Raw genomic sequence first — 15,962 nt, forward strand, 5'->3', positions numbered from 1 at the left:
CCATGCCTGAAACCTTTATGACTTGGATGAGTAAAATATATTTTAGGTATAAGATAACTAATTTAAGAGACAAAGACTTCAGTGTTTCGGGACCAAAAATAGTTTGGGTTGGAAGGGACCCCCAAACGTCATCTGGTGCAACCAGTGTCCGAGTTCGAAGTTGGACAGGGCTTTAAGCAGCCTCCTTGTCTAGTCAAGCTTTGCTTATCTTCCAAGGATCACTAATGAAAATGTTGCAGTGTTCAACATCAGTAACATCAAGAAAATCAACACTGTTGATCCCAGAGTGAACCCCCCCTCCAAAGACAGCTGCTATTAAACCAAACTGTGCGGTGTGGGTTGACCCGCTGACCACTGCCTGCAGAGCTGGGCAGTCTGTCCAGATTTCCTTGCATCTTGTAGCCATGTAAACAGCAATCACTACTCTCTGGTTTTGCTTCCAAGCCAGCCATCTCACTGTAGAAGGCAGTCAGTTTGAGAGGCACAGTTTGCCTGGCATGGGAGCTATCCCATTGTCTCTTCTCCATCTCAGTGTAGATTACACCAGTGTCTGACCGATTTCCTTTGCCCTCTTTCTAACACCCCCATAACTAAATGCTCTTTACAGTGAGCAGCCAGCCAAGATCCAAGGCAGAGCAGAGGATTGATTTCTAACATGCTTTGTTTTGGGCAGAATGCTTAACAATGCTTACATTTGCAGAATGACCTTGAAGACCAGGCCTGTTGGCTTTCCTTCCATCTGCCGGGCATGTTCCAGTGCTGGACCCACTGCCTGAATGTCACAGTTTTCAGAACAGTCTCAGTTGTACTGAGGTGTACATTGAAATTGGGAAGAGTTTGTTTCCTATTGAAAAAATTAATTGCTAGTGGCTTCTCACATTCTTCTTTCTTGGTTTTGTCACTGAATGTTTTCCAGGACCTGTTTTCTTCCTGTAACAGTTTTGATTGGAAAAACTGTAGGCTATGTTGGGTGCCATTCAGTCAGGAGCAGCTAATATTAAGAGGAAAAACTAATCTAATTTTCAGAAGTTGTGGATAATAAATTTCCAGCAACAGCGTTTTTCTTTCTTTAAAGTGCTAACAAAATATGTGTGTGTACAAAAGCTGTGTTTGAGTGCACAGAGATTAAGCCGGCTATAAATAGCATCTTCCATGACCCTGCTGGAATTTTCTTTAAGCTTGGAAACACTGAAGTGTGTGTTTTGTCAGTATTGAATCATGAACCCTGAAGAAGAGCTAATGACTTCTTATTTCTCACCCCTGATCTCCAAGTAGAGCGTTCTTTATATGAACAGGAGATCAGTCTGAAACTGTAGCTCAGGCTTCATTTGCCTTATTTAACTGCATTTACTCGCTTTGTGGCATTCTCTTTTCTGCTCCAGTTGGTGTGTTTATGAAAATAATTATTTTCAACCCACATTATCAAACCCATGCAAGCTGTGGGTGACAGTTCACAAAATCTGCTTTGTTTTCTGTTGTACTTAAACCAAAGCTTTTCCATTTGAGCATCTTGTAAATCTTCCCCTCGTGAAATGCATGGATTTCTCTGTTAATTCTGTCTGACTTAAGGAAGAAGTGGAGCTGGGACTAAATGACCAGCTCCCAGGACAAAAGCCATATTCTCTGCTACCTGTCCTGATGGATCAGGCTGTAGACAGTGTGTTTGGGTCTGAGATTTGGTTCTGGCTTTAAAAGTTTTCCCAGGATGTGCTGCACCCAAACTGGCTGGGCTGCAGTTAATGAAGTTCTGCCAACAAAACAATGAAAAGATACTTAAACTCCCCAGTTTGTTTGAAATTGAAATGTTTTGTAGGAATATGTTAACTTTTCGGTAGGAAGCAGTCAGATTGCTTTGCATGTCCTTTTTTGATGCAGGATTTCTTTCAGCATATATTAGTATTTAAGCAACAATAGATGTTTTGGTAATCGGTTGAATCCTTGCTTCAAGAATCTTTCTTAAAATCAGTCTTCTGTTTCTGTATAGAACAGAACTGTAAAAAAATAAATTCCAGAGCTTGACTAGCTCTTGTTTGGCATGAAGTCGTAGAGCACTTAAAATTCCTCATACAACAGCCTTAATTGCTTGCTAATCCTGCCTAAAGATTGGCTGAGAATGTCAGCTCGGTTCTCCTGTTGCTTAGTTTGAGTAGCATAGACCACAAATGCTTCGAGAAAGCATACTGGAAGTATTTGGGGTAGAATGTGAGTAGAGGGCTATGGAAAGCTATGCCTAGAGGTCAAACTGTTGACAGTTAGGTGGCTGGCTATTGATCTGTATCACCAGTCTGACAGATGTATAGCTATTGTAGCATGAGTTAATAATTTCTTGGTGTAATGCAAAATCAACAGTGAGTTGAGCTGAGACCCTGAACATGACTCCCATGGAAGGAGATGGTGTGCAGCACTGCTCCCAGTGCTGCTGCTCTGCTCCATGAAGCCTTCCTCAGTGCACAGCAATTCTGGACAAAGGCTGACCAATAGCCATGCCTTCCTCTTGCCTTTCTACGTTGTATTGAGCTTTGATGAATGTGTTAGTACTCACTGCTGGCTGTTCCCTTTTTTTAGAAACAAATCTTACCCTTAGTAACTCTATAGCCATGGTGAGTAATGGAGAAGTCATTGCTCGTTAATGATTCACTTACAGGTTCCTGTACTGCTGTTGCTCAGTCACTTGTGTTGCTGTTCTCTGCAGAAGTATTGCTCAGATGAGCACTTAGACCTGATTTTCATAGTTTCAGTAGTGTTGCTGTAATGACAGGGTGGCAGGTGTCTGCCTTCGATTTACTAATCATCTGGTCTGAAGTGTATCACTCCAGAGCTGGTCCCAGTGATACTGTCGGCAAGCTTGTAGAAAATCAGTGCCTTTGAACCCTGCAGCTGCTTAAAGACAACTTTAAAGTTGGTTTGTGTTGGTCTGTGAAAGGTGTGCATGGTTGTTTGCTGAAAGACTGACCTGTCCTGCTGTGTCAACTCTTGTAAACTAAAAGGATTAAATGCGAAACTTCCCTTTTCCATTCTGGAACCTATTTTCAGGTAAAGTTCTCATCACAGCTTCTCCAAGGTTTTTACTTTTTGCATACACGCTTGGTGATCTGCTTTCTTAGGAAACACGGGTGCTTTGCTGTGTCAGTTACTGGAATGGTACATCCAATAAAGCAGCAAAAGCAAACGTCAGCTCTTAAGTAACTCAGCTGCAGAAACAGAGTCCTGAAAGAGATGCCCAGGGTCACCCAGTCCAGTCCTTTGTCTTAGTCGTGCATGTCATATCCTCCCTGGGCTGATTGAGTTACGCAGACAAAGCTTGCCTAATAATACGGCTTCCTATTTTGTAACAGTCATTATTGTAAAGCTGGTTCATGGTGCCATTGTTCAAATAAACCAGAAAAATAAAATGAGAAAAAAAAAGTGAAAAGGGGCTCACACAAGAACAAGAGGATGCTTTTGCTGCTTTTGGCTTGGTTACTTCCTGTAAAAACAACAAAGCCACTTGCCATTCGATTCTTGGGATTGTTCAGCAGCAGTCTACCCAAGAATAGTAATTAATAAGTTAAAACCCCCTGAAAGCTGCAGGATGTTAACAACATGGAGATTCTGTGGCCTGACTTTTGAAGATGTAGTATCTTGTTTTTCCTTGATGTCTGCTTGCCTGCCAGCATGGGTGGCCAATGCCCAGCGGCTCCAAGTCATTTCCCAGGAAGATACATGGGCTAACAGAGGCCCTGGGCTTGGGAGTGCTATGATTTGATCTGAGATTGATGAAAATCTGCATGTGAGAGCAGAAGCCGAGAGGGACAGCCACAGCTTGGCCATGGGCTGTTAGAGGAGAATCTTGAAGGGAAGGTCAGGTAGAATGGGCAGAGTTTCTGATAAAAGGGGATGAGTTGCACCCAGTTTTTTACAGCTTTTATGTGTTCTTATAATTTATTTTATTCCAGGGAGAAAAATCAGAATTTTTAAACAGAAGTGGTTTTTGTGTTGTCTTTTGGTTGGTTTGTTATTTTTCTTGCCGGCGGTGAACCAGGTCAGGGCCTGTGCAAGGCAAGGCTTCCATGTCATCGTTCTCCCCCTGCCATTTCACAGCAGTGGCTTCATACCCTCTCCGTTTTCTTCCTCTCCTCTTGCCCTTCTCCACTTTCTCCTCCCTGTGCGCTGCCCTTTCCTTCCCGTCCCACCTGTTTGCTCCTGGAGCAGTTGGAGCTGGCGGCAGTGTGCCAGGGTGCCGCGGGAACCGGGAGAACAGCCTGCCAAAGCACCTTTCCCTGCCTGAATCCATGAGCTCCGGGACGCCGCATTCCAGAGAGCTCAGATTGGCATCTGCAGTGAAGCGTGTGCATAAAGTGGGAATGTCTCTGCTCAGATTTTTAATTGAACTCTTGATATCTAAAGTGAAGTAGCAGAAAACCTGGTTGTTTTGGGGAGTTTTGTGAGGGACAACCCCTTCAAAAAGCCTCAGATTACTCCACATCATGTTGATCCACATAAATTGTTCGAGAGTCCTGGGCCTAAGCTCCTATGGGAAACGGCAACTGGATCAATGAAAGAAAGCATTCAGCAATGTGCATTTTATACAAGCATTTAAACTTTTTTTTTGTGGTGGTGTTGTTTTGGTTTTGTTTAGTAATAAAAGGAACAAAGCTATTATTAGTGGCCATGGGCTTGGGAGTTTGCTAAAGCAGCAATAGTTACTCATCTGTTTTCATTTGCAGAAGTATTCTAACAAAGGCAGCCACAAATGCAGTGGCGGGGTTAGGAGGTGGATGGTAGGAGTGGAAGTACAGTTTCTGGAAGCCTGTGCTTACTAAGACCTTTCTGTCTAGTCTTGGTTTTGTGGCCATCAGGAGCGCAGTTCCCAGCGAGCTCTTGCCTTGCTGGATCAAAACGTGGAAAGAATGAATTCCCCGGGTAAGTTCTCGGTCCTTTTTCTACTCTAAGCTGCAGCAGAGTTATACAGAGCAATTGTCGCTTGTGGGGCTGGCATGGGGCTGCGTCTGCGTGTCAACTCCTGCAGCTGGCTTGCAGGAGTTGGAGAACAAGCAGTGTTATGTGATCATTGTATTCTGTTTCTCCCCATCCCATCCTGGCCAGGTAGGAATAACATTGAGAATTTACCTGATGTGCAACACAAAACCCCCAAACCCCACACAAGGTGGTGAATATTTCCTTGCTTGTTTCTCTCTCCTCTACAAAACAGCCTAACAAGCATGCACAAGACCTTTGTATGTGCTTTAATGTTCAGCCAGCTGGTTCATGGTTTCAGGTGCTGTGGAGTGCAGAGCTGATGTGCGTGGTGGGGTCGATGCTGCTGTGTGATCGGATGCGGTGAGGGTGAGCGAGTGTTCAGCTAACAGTATTGTAGTCAAATACCCTCTGTACCGAACGAGCATTAGCCTATGGGAAGTGAATGCAATACTACGATTTCCTTAGGTTTGGACCCACATCCTTGCTAAATTTAGTTACTATGCACTGAATGTATGCTTGAGTTCAATGCTGTAATTAAATGCTCAGTGAAAGTTGCTGTCTAATAATCTCATTAAAACCAGCCTCTCTTTCTCCCTAGTCCTGCAGCACTTAAGAGTCTGACCTTGCAATTTGAGTTTCAGTCCTAGGTTACTAGGACAAATACCACGAGGAGTATTTTGAATAAGAAACATAAACTCTTTGATGTAACTTTAGTGTTGCTTAGATGTCTGTGTGCTGAAGATACGGACTTAAAACTGTGGGTATGCAGAAGAGCTAAATGGAACATGGAGTTAGAAGAGGAAAACTCTTGTTTTGTGCACAGAGATCTGTTGGGGTGGCTGAGTCACAGTGCAGAACGTTCCAAGTGTTTTTCTAGTGTCTGAAATGATATTCTTTGTGGTTTTTAGATAACAGATTAGCAAGGGAGAAGTAATTGAGCTGCTTTATCGGGCTGCTTGCAGAAACATGAAATTTAGCATGATAGTTGAATAAAAGTCTTATCTGTATTTACGGTTGTTAATGGTCAGAAACTGCCATTTGAAAGGGTAGATTTAGCAATGTGTATGAAGATTGTAAATACATCTTTTTACCTGGATTTTATACAAACAATTTTTTCAATACCCAATACCTTCTCTATGTTACATGAAATAATAGTTTGCTTTCAGATGCCAAACTTTGGGGAATAGCCTGATAGAATAGGAAAGATGTTACACGTGGTGACATTTTTACCCAGGGCATTTAGCAGGGCTTTTTTTGGGTTTAAATTTTTAATCATCCAGTTTTCTATTGCTTTGAATAAAGGTTTTTCAAGGCAATAGAATATGTAGACATAAAAGTTTGAACTGACCTGGAGAACAAAGAGACCTTCACACTCTTGAAACAGGATTCTGCACAGAAAACTTTAGCTTGCTTGGGTTTTCTCCATAGCAAACAGTTTTTTGCAGTTTACTTTGGCAGTAATTCATACCACCATTAATGGGAATGGAAGGATGTTTCCAAAGCAGCATGCTTTTCATTGCTATGCGGAAATGTAGTTTTAAATCTGTTTTCTGTAGGTACATTGAGGATTTTTTGTTAGTTTTTTTCCATTTCCGTGTCTTCTTCTCATGCATTTATAGGTTCCCAGCCCCACTGGAAATAGTAATATTCCTGTTTTTAATTGGAACAAGAGAAGTATGTCATTTGACCATTCTGGCTTGAAGTTCACTGTTTAAATTCTTATGCATACGAAATGTTAACCAGTGCAAAAATTCATGCAGGGTGGATCCCACCTTGTGTTTGCATAGTTGGTTTATCAGTTCCAAAGAGTTTCACTGAATTTGATCTCAAATGAACATTAAAAAAAGATGGACTTTACTATAGAAAATCTAAGAGATTTCTGCCAATATAAATTTTTGGTTTTCTGCTCTAGTTACAAGGGAAACATTATTACAGAATACAACAATTGTGTGTTGCTGTTTAGAGGGTAGCAATTGGACAGTTGATCAAAGGATGTTGTGGAATACTGCAGTGAAGGAATGATAAATAATCAGAAACTGGGGTTTTAAAACTGTTGCAGGTAAATCTAGAACATGCTGGACAATTTCTAACAAAACTGACTTCAGGTTTTTTTGGAGTAAGGTTTCTGGGAAGCCAGATTGTGTGGAGCACCTTTGTTCAGGGTGGGAGAGTATCGGCGCAAGAGAGTGATGTTGGAAAATGGGTGTTACCCATGAGCTACCCCTGTAGTAATGCATCCTTGCAGTTAGCAGTTGCCGTGGTTCAGTGAGTGGTTTAGGGATTGGACACTACTCTCAGCTTATTTTCCTTGAACTATTTTGGAAGTGCCATGGTGTTCTACAGGGGAATCAGATCATTTCTACCAGCTTCAGCCTGTTACTTGCATGTGGGCATGGAGAGGGCATTACAGCCTCAAACCCTCTCAAACTGTGATCTTCTGCTTTCACTGGCATTGCAGTAGCCTCTTACTGACTTTTTTCATGGCAGTATATGGAGGTTTTTCTTGAATAAGGAAGGATGCTGCAACTTACCTGAACTAATAACTTCAAGGCTGTTTTACAGCTGGTATCAGTCTTGTGTGCCTTTGGCCTGGGAACTGCATTGTCCTGGCTGACTCTGCAGTCTCCACTTTACCTGGTGCTCGTTCTGCAGACTCGTGGTGGGTGGTGAAATGTGAATTTTATTATGTTGGTTTTTGTTTGGTTTTTTTTTTTTTTTTTTTTTTTTTTTTTGCCTAGGGCTTTTTTGCTCTTGTTTCAGGGAATTTTTGCATCCCAGTCTGGAAAGACTTAATGTGCTGGCTTTTTAGGAGTACTGAACACTTGTTAGAGTCTTAAACTCATGCATAATTGTTCAAATATTAAGACTTTCATTTCAAAGAACTTGTGTATGGATTTAATCTGCTTTGTTTTTTCTTTTTCAACATCAACATTTTCAGTTGTGTATTTTGTAGATCACCTCTGCTTTCCCCCAGTTATCTTTAAAACCCAATTTTAGCAACATGTGCTAATGTGCCTTTAGAAAGCGCTTACTCTGCCAGACAGGAGGGTGTTTTTCAGGTTCCATACTTTGGTTTTGGGTACTTCTTACTTATTACTTTTTTTCAGAATAAATGAGTCTGTATTAAAGGAGCACTGGAGGCTGATGTTCTTTGTTCCCAGGCTGGGAATAACATGGCCAAGGAAAGTGTTTTCATTCTGTTCCACTTTGGAACTTCAGTGGAAATTCTGGATGGTAAGTTCAGGATGTTGGACAGTAATGGGATACCAGGGTTGGGGTTTTTGTGCTGCTGTAATGGACTGAAGGGGTTTTCTTCACTAAACTTGCAAGGAGGTGTTACAAGAGCCTGGCAGGTTCAACTTCAGTTATGTCTTGTGTTGCTTGTTAGTGCTAGGTGGCATAATAAGACACATGACTCTTGGCTACAGAGGATGGGTGACAGTGGGATTTAGAGACGTGGCTTCAACTTGTCTGTACTCGCAAGGCTTTGTGTCCCCAAGAGGTTCTGCTCAAGATCCTTGTGTTGAAAGTCATTACAGGTGATGACATCTTTGTCAGATGATGGGTGCCTACTGGACCCTTCAGCTGCTGTCTTGTGTCTTTGAAAGGTGTCCCTCTTAAATCTAATCTGGATTAAATCTCTTTTAAAAAAACCTCTGTGCACGCATTTTGTCTACTTTTGTCTCTTTTTGTAGTAGGTATTTGTTGGTTTTATGTTTGTTTTGGGGGGATGCCTAATCTTTGGGTTATCAGTTTTTGACTGGGAGAGGTAGATGAGCTTCCACAGATTAGCCCATATAGCCCCGTAGTTTAAAACATGAGAGCTCCACTCCAGTTTTCTAGGATGGCAGACAGTGGTGGGCAGATGAAGGTGTGCTGTTAAGACTCTTGAAGGTGAATTGACTTAGCTCTCCTTACAACGTCAAACTCCCTGGAAGGGAATGTGAGTTTCCTTCCTCTATCAAAGTCTGCTGTAAAGTATATGCTGCTTGTAAGCATCTTGACCTGAAAAAATACTTACACTGACTGACCAGTTTTGGCTGTCCAGTCTGGACTGGTAAAAGTACCTGCAGCCTGATCAGAAAGCCACTGCCTGCAAACCACAGGAGGCCTTCTAAGAAAAGAAATTGTGGTAGGTGTGCTTTTTATTTTCCTGGTTTTATTTTGTTCCTCCACTGAATAAGCAAATAAGTGTTTTTGCTTGAAACTGGTGACCTACTTGATTTAGGCAAAAACTTCGTAATGCTGACTCTGCAGGCCAGTTAAACTTGGTGTGGTTAACAGAAAGCAAATAGGGACTGAGGCTGATTGTATTGATGTGAACAAATAACAGCTGCTTCTTTTCATGACCTGCTCTTAGTTTCCTAGCTCTAGCTTTCTTTCTGTGCTATTTAATAACTATTATTATTTTTACTATTTTACTATTTAATAACTATTACTATTTTATTACTATACTAATATTAATAACTATTTAATAACTGCGCTATAATGGCTGGTCAGTTATTTGTACCACTCGATGGGAGTTTCTGCCTATTTAAGAAAGACTTAAAAGGAGGAACCCCTTGCATGACAAAATGACCTTTATTTGGAGCCTATTTTTAGACCTTTTCCTAATACTAGTGCTTTAAGTTAGGCTTACTCTGTTTGAACATGTGGCTGCCCCAGATTAAGGAGGCACTGTAACCCTCTGGTCTCTGCATGGATCAGTGCAGAAATCTGGGGAATAGTGTAGGAGCCAGGCACAAAAAGTGGGGTCAGCTAAACTGTAGTGCCTTGCTTGTAGAGTGGTGACATAGGCACTGAAGTGATTTCTAAATTAGTTAGAAAGAAGGGGTTGCGTTGTTGAGGTGTTATTTACTGCTTCAGTTCAACACTTGTGAACTCTGGCTCACTCAGCTGGGCTAATGTGGGAGAGGATACGGGCAATGGTATTCCCAAAGGTGGGAGTGAGAGAGAAGAGAGGACTTCCAAGAAATTTCAGTACAATGGCTGCTAATACTCGCTTTCCGTCTGACCAAGTGTGGCAGATGGTAGGAGGAGTGTTTCATTAGGGTCCATATGGGCTGGTAGCTCTAGAAGAGCGTCTTTGTTTTGCAGGGACCCACTGAGAAGCCTGCCCAGGCTAGCACGGTCACCTTCGGAGTTTGGCCATGCTAATGCATGTGGAGCACCTCTTGTGTGCAATACTGAATTCCAGCACTACTTCAGATCCATATGTTCTGCCAAAGGGTTTGCTTTGTCCTGCATCTGTCCTGTAGGAGCTGGAGGGCATCTTCTGTGGGATGTAATTCATTACCGGCTGGTTCGTTCACAGTGACCTACTTTGATTAGGCAACAAGTCTTTATCTGAAAAGCAGCAAGTTGTTCCATTGCCAGTCCTCCAGTTGGAACTGGTTTCAGGACTGGACTTCTCAGAATAAGACTGTTGGTACCAATTTAGTGTTGTTCATAGCTGGTTTATGTCACTTGATGAAATGCCAGAGTTGTTCTCTCCTGGGTGTTTGTTTCTCTGCTGTATTTATAGACAGCAGCACTCATCCCTGTCAACCTCCATTTTGTGAGATTAAAATGTCAAACTTTTCTTTAGCTTCCCGCTATAAAGCGGGCTCTTGTTTTCTCTTGTCACCTCAATTTCAGCTCCTTCTTGAGCAGAGGTGCCCAGTCAGGACCTCTTTACCCACAAGGTCTTACACAGGTGTCTTCTGCAGCGGACATCAGCAGTTCTCCATCCTCTCTGGTGTTACCTTGTCTGATACAGGCTGAGGCTGCTGCTTTTCTGCAGTGCTGGCCACTTGGGACATTAGGAGTGACTCATTCCCCTGGGCTCTTCTCTGTCCCATTGAGTTTAAATTCATCATAGAAATACCATATGATGGACCATATCCTGTTGTGCTTTGAAAGATCCTAATGGAGTTGTGGCAGCTCCCCAGAAGGATGAGCTGTTTTTCCTGAGCTGTGTTTTGAAACAATACAGAGCAAATCCAGCAGATACAAGTCAAGGAGAATTTTGCTGTGATTAAAGGGGTTATTTCCCAAAAGTGTCAATGGATCCAAGAATAGAGCCGTAGCAGAAGCATTAAGTACAGAGGTTTTGGGTCCCTAGAGAGGAGACCAAAGTGCTGATTTTGAAAAAAAATATGCGGGAATATGAAGAGGGATCCAGGAAAGCCCGTGAGCCATTTAGGTATGTAATCTGGTAATAACGTTAAATGCCGTCTCTTTATAATGGAAGAAAAAGCAGTATAATCCTAATGTGGTGTGAGCTGAAGAAGGTGCCTCATGGCTATAGTAAATGCTGATAAGAGTTGGAGCGTGATTGGGGATCTGGAGTTGTTGAACACTTTGCTTCTTTGAAAATGACAAAGCAGTGATCAACCGAGAGATTAATGGGAGCAGGGGGAGAGCAGGACCAGGAGGGTATGGTGTGAGTCCCCACACTCACCCACTGTCGCACCACTCCTGACACTGTTGTGTGGGGTGATGTTGGTGTTTCACCCTTTGCCTCCTCACCATTTTTAGCCCTAACAGTGCAGTGCCAGCCAGCTGGCTGGGGAAGCACGGAACAAAGCTCCATCTAGTGTGTAAAGGGAGAGGTCTGGGAGCTGGCAAAATAAGATGATGCCCTGCAGAAGATGGCTTTCCATAGCCAGTGTTAACGGAAGTTTTGTTGTGTTTTGGCTTTTTTTGGTAACCTGTGAATAGGATTGCACTTTGACTGTGCAAGTGTTAATTGAATAAGTTTGGCATTCTGATAGCTAATGCTCATTTTTGGTACCCTGGCGTGTAGAGAGGTTAATATTGGCTTTAATACAGTTGTAAGTAATCTGTAATTATAGGGAAAATTAAATATGTGTCCTTCTATTAAGATTAGGAATTGTATAGCCAGGTTATAGTTCTGTGAAGCAAAGGGACACAGGAGTATAATGATTGTATAATGATTGTATAAGGTGAACACTTTTAAGGTAGAATATCTGACTTCTTTGTACAATCTTAAGCTACTTGTTTTGGGGCTTTCCATGATTTCCAGCATGTTGGGAATATTGGGGATCCTTCTTCTGGAGGAGGATCAGGAGGAATTGAAGAAGGAGAATGAAGAGGAGGTGAAGTGTGCATCCAAAGCAGTAGGTCAAGGTGAGGGGATGGTTTCTGGTGCTGACCTTTCTGAACCAAGAAGTTAGAAGAAATGGGAGGGTCATTTTGCTCCCAGCAGCATGTTTGTCAAGGATTCATTTTGCAGGAGCACGCAGCTGAGCCATTATAATACAACTTTTTAGGGACAGCAATACTGTTGGCTGCTGGGCTCCAGCAAGTCTAGAACTATACATCGTTTTCAGGTGACGGTTGCTGCAGGTTTCAAAGCCTGGTTGACTATTATAGCACTGTATAGTCCTCTGCTGTAGCCTAAAATAACAGGAGGTGTGAACTGCTGCTCCACAGTAATGGTGGGTGCTCCGCAGGTACCTTGCCAAGGTCACGAATGTTAAATAAACCAGATTAAACAAAACCCTGTTGGGAGAATTCATGATTAACTATAGTCTTTGCAGGATTTATTCATTATAAACTAAGCCCCTGCTTTTATTTTTTGTCCCAGTAACTAAGGCAGATGTGAACTTCAAGTCCAGTGAAACATTTTTTGGCTCTTGCTTCTGTTTACATGATTCAGGAGTCTGCAGTAGTTCCACAACAAATATAGCTTTGAACAGAAATAGCCATTCAAGTGCTATGCTTCTGGCAGTGCAGAACAGATTAAGAGGGTCTAAGAAAAAGGCTTGTAAATAGTTTTGAGTTGGCTGCTTTTGAGTGCTTTTTTTTTTCCCCCCAAATATAAACCAATAGCTGTAATGTATTTTGACAAGTAAGAAGTGGTATTCCTGCAGCAAGTTGCATGGGCAGCGTGTCTCAGTTGTCATTAAGCTGTGCAAAACATAGACCATGCTGAACAGTTTTACTCTAAAATAGTCTGTTTTCTAGAGCTGCAGCAGTGGAAGCTGAAATTTATCCCACCTTCTGTCTGTGCCATGAATACCCTGGGCAGCAAGACTGGTATATCTGTCCTGCAATTGTAGCATAAATGTCCAAGAGGTTGGTGAAGTAACTTGTTGCTGAATAAAGGCTTTACCCCCACCCTCAGCTGTTCAGCCTGCACAGTAAAACAATCCTCTTTGCCCCAATAACTCTTCCACAAACAGCAAAAAATGTTGAAGAACTATGAGCAGTGCTTAAGGACTCTGCTACTGAAGGTTGTTTAAAACATGGATGCTGAGGAATTGATTTCTGCAGTCTGGATAGTTGCTTTGTTAGAAAGAAAAGTTGCTAGAGACACTCCCCGATGTGATCAGGTCCTGTAATGAACAGCTTGCACTGTGGCTAGAGATCAAAGTGAGAGTTTGCATAATATCTGTCTGAGATTATTTTAATGTTTGAGTTCTTGCAGTAAAGTGTTAGGGGTTGGTTGGTTCCCTTGCACGTAAGTAGTCACTGTAAGGAGCAAGTCCTACACACTGATAACACTGACCCATCACGTGCCGAGCACTGAATTCACTTGGTGGTTTTCATTATGACTGTTTGGGGTTCTTAATCATTTAGAACAAATCTTCCATAAACACTTTCCCTTTTCTGCTTCAGATCCTGTTTGCTGAGTATACCAGAGCCAGGATGTCATCTGTAGGAGATGAGGCTTTGAGCTGTCTCCTTGTCTTTGGGAAGCATTGAGCAGTGTTTTAACAGTGGAGTCAGAAAGCAGAAAACCTCGGGGGAGGAGAAGGTTTTAGGCTGGGAAAATGAACATGAGCAGGCAGTGTGCGCTTGCAGCCCAGAAAGCCAGCCGTGTCCTGGGCTGCATCAAAAGGAGCGTGACCAGCAGGTTGAAGGAGGTGATCCTGCCCCTCTACTCTGCTCTTATGAGACCTCACCTGGAGTATTGTGTGCAGTTCTGGTGTCCTCAACATAAAAAGGACATGGAACTGTTGGAACAAGTCCAGAGGAGGCCACGAGGATGATCAGGGGACTGGAGCACCTCCCGTCTGAGAAAGTTGGGGCTGTTCAGCTTGGAGAAGAGAAGGCTGCGTGGAGACCTCATAGCAGCCTTCCAGTATCTGAAGGGGGCCTATAGGGATGCTGGGGAGGGACTCTTCTTTAGGGACTGTAGTGATAGGACAAGGGGTAACAGGTGAAAACTTAAACAGGGGAAGTTTAGATAGGATATAAGGAAGAAGTTCTTTCCTGTTAGGGTGGTGAGGCACTGGAATAGGTTGTGAATGCTCTATCCCTGGCGGTGTTCAAGGCCAGGTTGGACGAAGCCTTGGGTGACATGGTTTAGTGTGAGCTGTCCCTGTCCATGGCAGTGGGGTTGGAACTGGATGATCTTAAGGTCCTGTCCAACCCTAACGATTCTATGATTTTATGGGAATTGCTGGGTCACAGTAAGCCTCGAGGAGTGTGGTGGCTCTTTGGCTGGGAGGGAATCTGAACATGTGAATGATGGATTCACAAGCTGTGAACACAACATGTTGAGTCTTGTTTTCTGCAGGGCTGCCTCTGTGAATAAACTTGCTGTCCAACTATGTAAGTGACAGATAATTTCTAAACCAAGGTACGTTGTAAAGGTGATGTGGAGTCAGATGTGGCTACTTTGGAGTTGCAAAGTACCAAAGTGTGGTGATCATACATCATCTTCCCTCTCAGAGACAGCATTATCTTCTCTATTGACCCAGCTGAAAGGAGGTAAATTCCATATTACAAAATCATGAATTACAGAGGTTGTTGGTGAAGTGTTATCTCCTCCCTTTTATCACCTCTTGGTTGCTTTAGCTATCTGGCTGTTTGTTTCGCAAGTGTGCGTGGAGCGCTTTAGAGAGGGAAGTACCCATAGATGTGGTGTCTGAAAAATGTTCAAAAAGCCTTTGACAAGGTCAGCTTTTCAAGTGAAAGGAATCTCCCTATGCCTGCCTTTTTTTTTCCTTTTATTATTTTTTTTTAAGCCTGTGATGGCTTTGAAAGTTTAAGGAAGAGCACAAACCAGTACTGGGTGGTGTAGACAGCTACCTTTTAAATTCCTTTTAACCCTTCATTGAACGTTTTGGGGAGTTTGAGGTATTTGTGTGTGTAGGTGTCTTTACCTGCCTGCTCCTTTTCTGCCCAAGGGATTCAGTCTGTGTTTGCAGAGTGAAATTGTGTGTGCACCATCATACTGAGTCTCTGTACCGTTATGATTGCATGTCTAGGTCTTGAGATGCACCTCTAATGGTTCCTAGTTGGAGGTTCACCTAGGTTAACCTTGTATGTGAAGGAGTTAAGTCCCAGAAAACAAATTGGTTGTGCACCCACCTTTGGTCTTTTTGGTGATAAAGATCGTGAGAAAACTGTGCTGTTACAGACAGCCCTTATCCGCTCCTCTGATGGCATTAATGGCCTGTTCACACCCCTTTAATTAATGAATGGGAGAAGTGCTTTCAACGCCACCCCATGTCTTTCATTTCTCGCAGTCTTTTGGGGGCTGTCTGCAGGAGGTACAGTGAGGGTGGTTCAGCACCTGGGCACGGGTCTGAGCATCACACTCAACCCTGTGCGAGTGCTGAGCATTTATCATAGGATACCAGGTTGGAAGTGACCTCAAGGCTTGTCGCAGAACCACACCTTGCTCCCGGCTGTCTTCATCAGGACTTTGTGCAATAATCTGATGCAGGTGAGACAAGATGTAGCGAGATGCTGACACTGAGCTTCTGGGCTGGTTTGGAGTCTTTGTGGTACCTGAAGACCTTGTGTGTGGCTGCCTCAATCCCTCCTTGGTAGGTGCTGGATTGCACAGGTCTGCAGTGCTGGCAGCCACTGGGTACTGCTGCTGGTGTTGCTGCTCCATGGGGATTGGATTTGCCAGGTCCTTATCTGGAGCCACTCCTAGAGACAGCCTGCCTGGAGGCTGCTTGACTTTAGCTGGAGGGTGCTCAGCAAAAGCCCTTGGACACAAGATTCAGGGGGAGGTGGAAGCTGTTAGAGTTGAGATG

General features: G+C 43.1%; 1 protein-coding gene across 8 annotated transcripts in view; it reads left to right on the forward strand.

Annotated features, from left to right (window-relative positions):
• The window catches only part of MITF (melanocyte inducing transcription factor), a 102,273-nt gene that overhangs the window by 34,920 nt on the left and 51,391 nt on the right, over positions 1-15,962 (forward strand). Inside the window, exon 1 of one of the 8 annotated variants that reach the window (XM_062630314.1) lies at positions 3,781-4,902. The exons of the other annotated variants lie outside the window; for them this stretch is intronic. The gene's annotated coding sequence lies outside the window, so the exon portion shown is untranslated. Of the gene's footprint in view, positions 1-3,780; positions 4,903-15,962 lie in introns of those variants that run through there. 8 annotated transcript variants of the gene reach the window in all.

The sequence above is a fragment of the Pezoporus occidentalis genome, unplaced genomic scaffold (assembly GCF_034315485.1).
Source record: "Pezoporus occidentalis ecotype Australia unplaced genomic scaffold, CSIRO_AGI_Poc_V1 ctg35, whole genome shotgun sequence".
In the NCBI taxonomy this organism is placed as follows: Eukaryota; Metazoa; Chordata; class Aves; order Psittaciformes; family Psittacidae; genus Pezoporus; species Pezoporus occidentalis.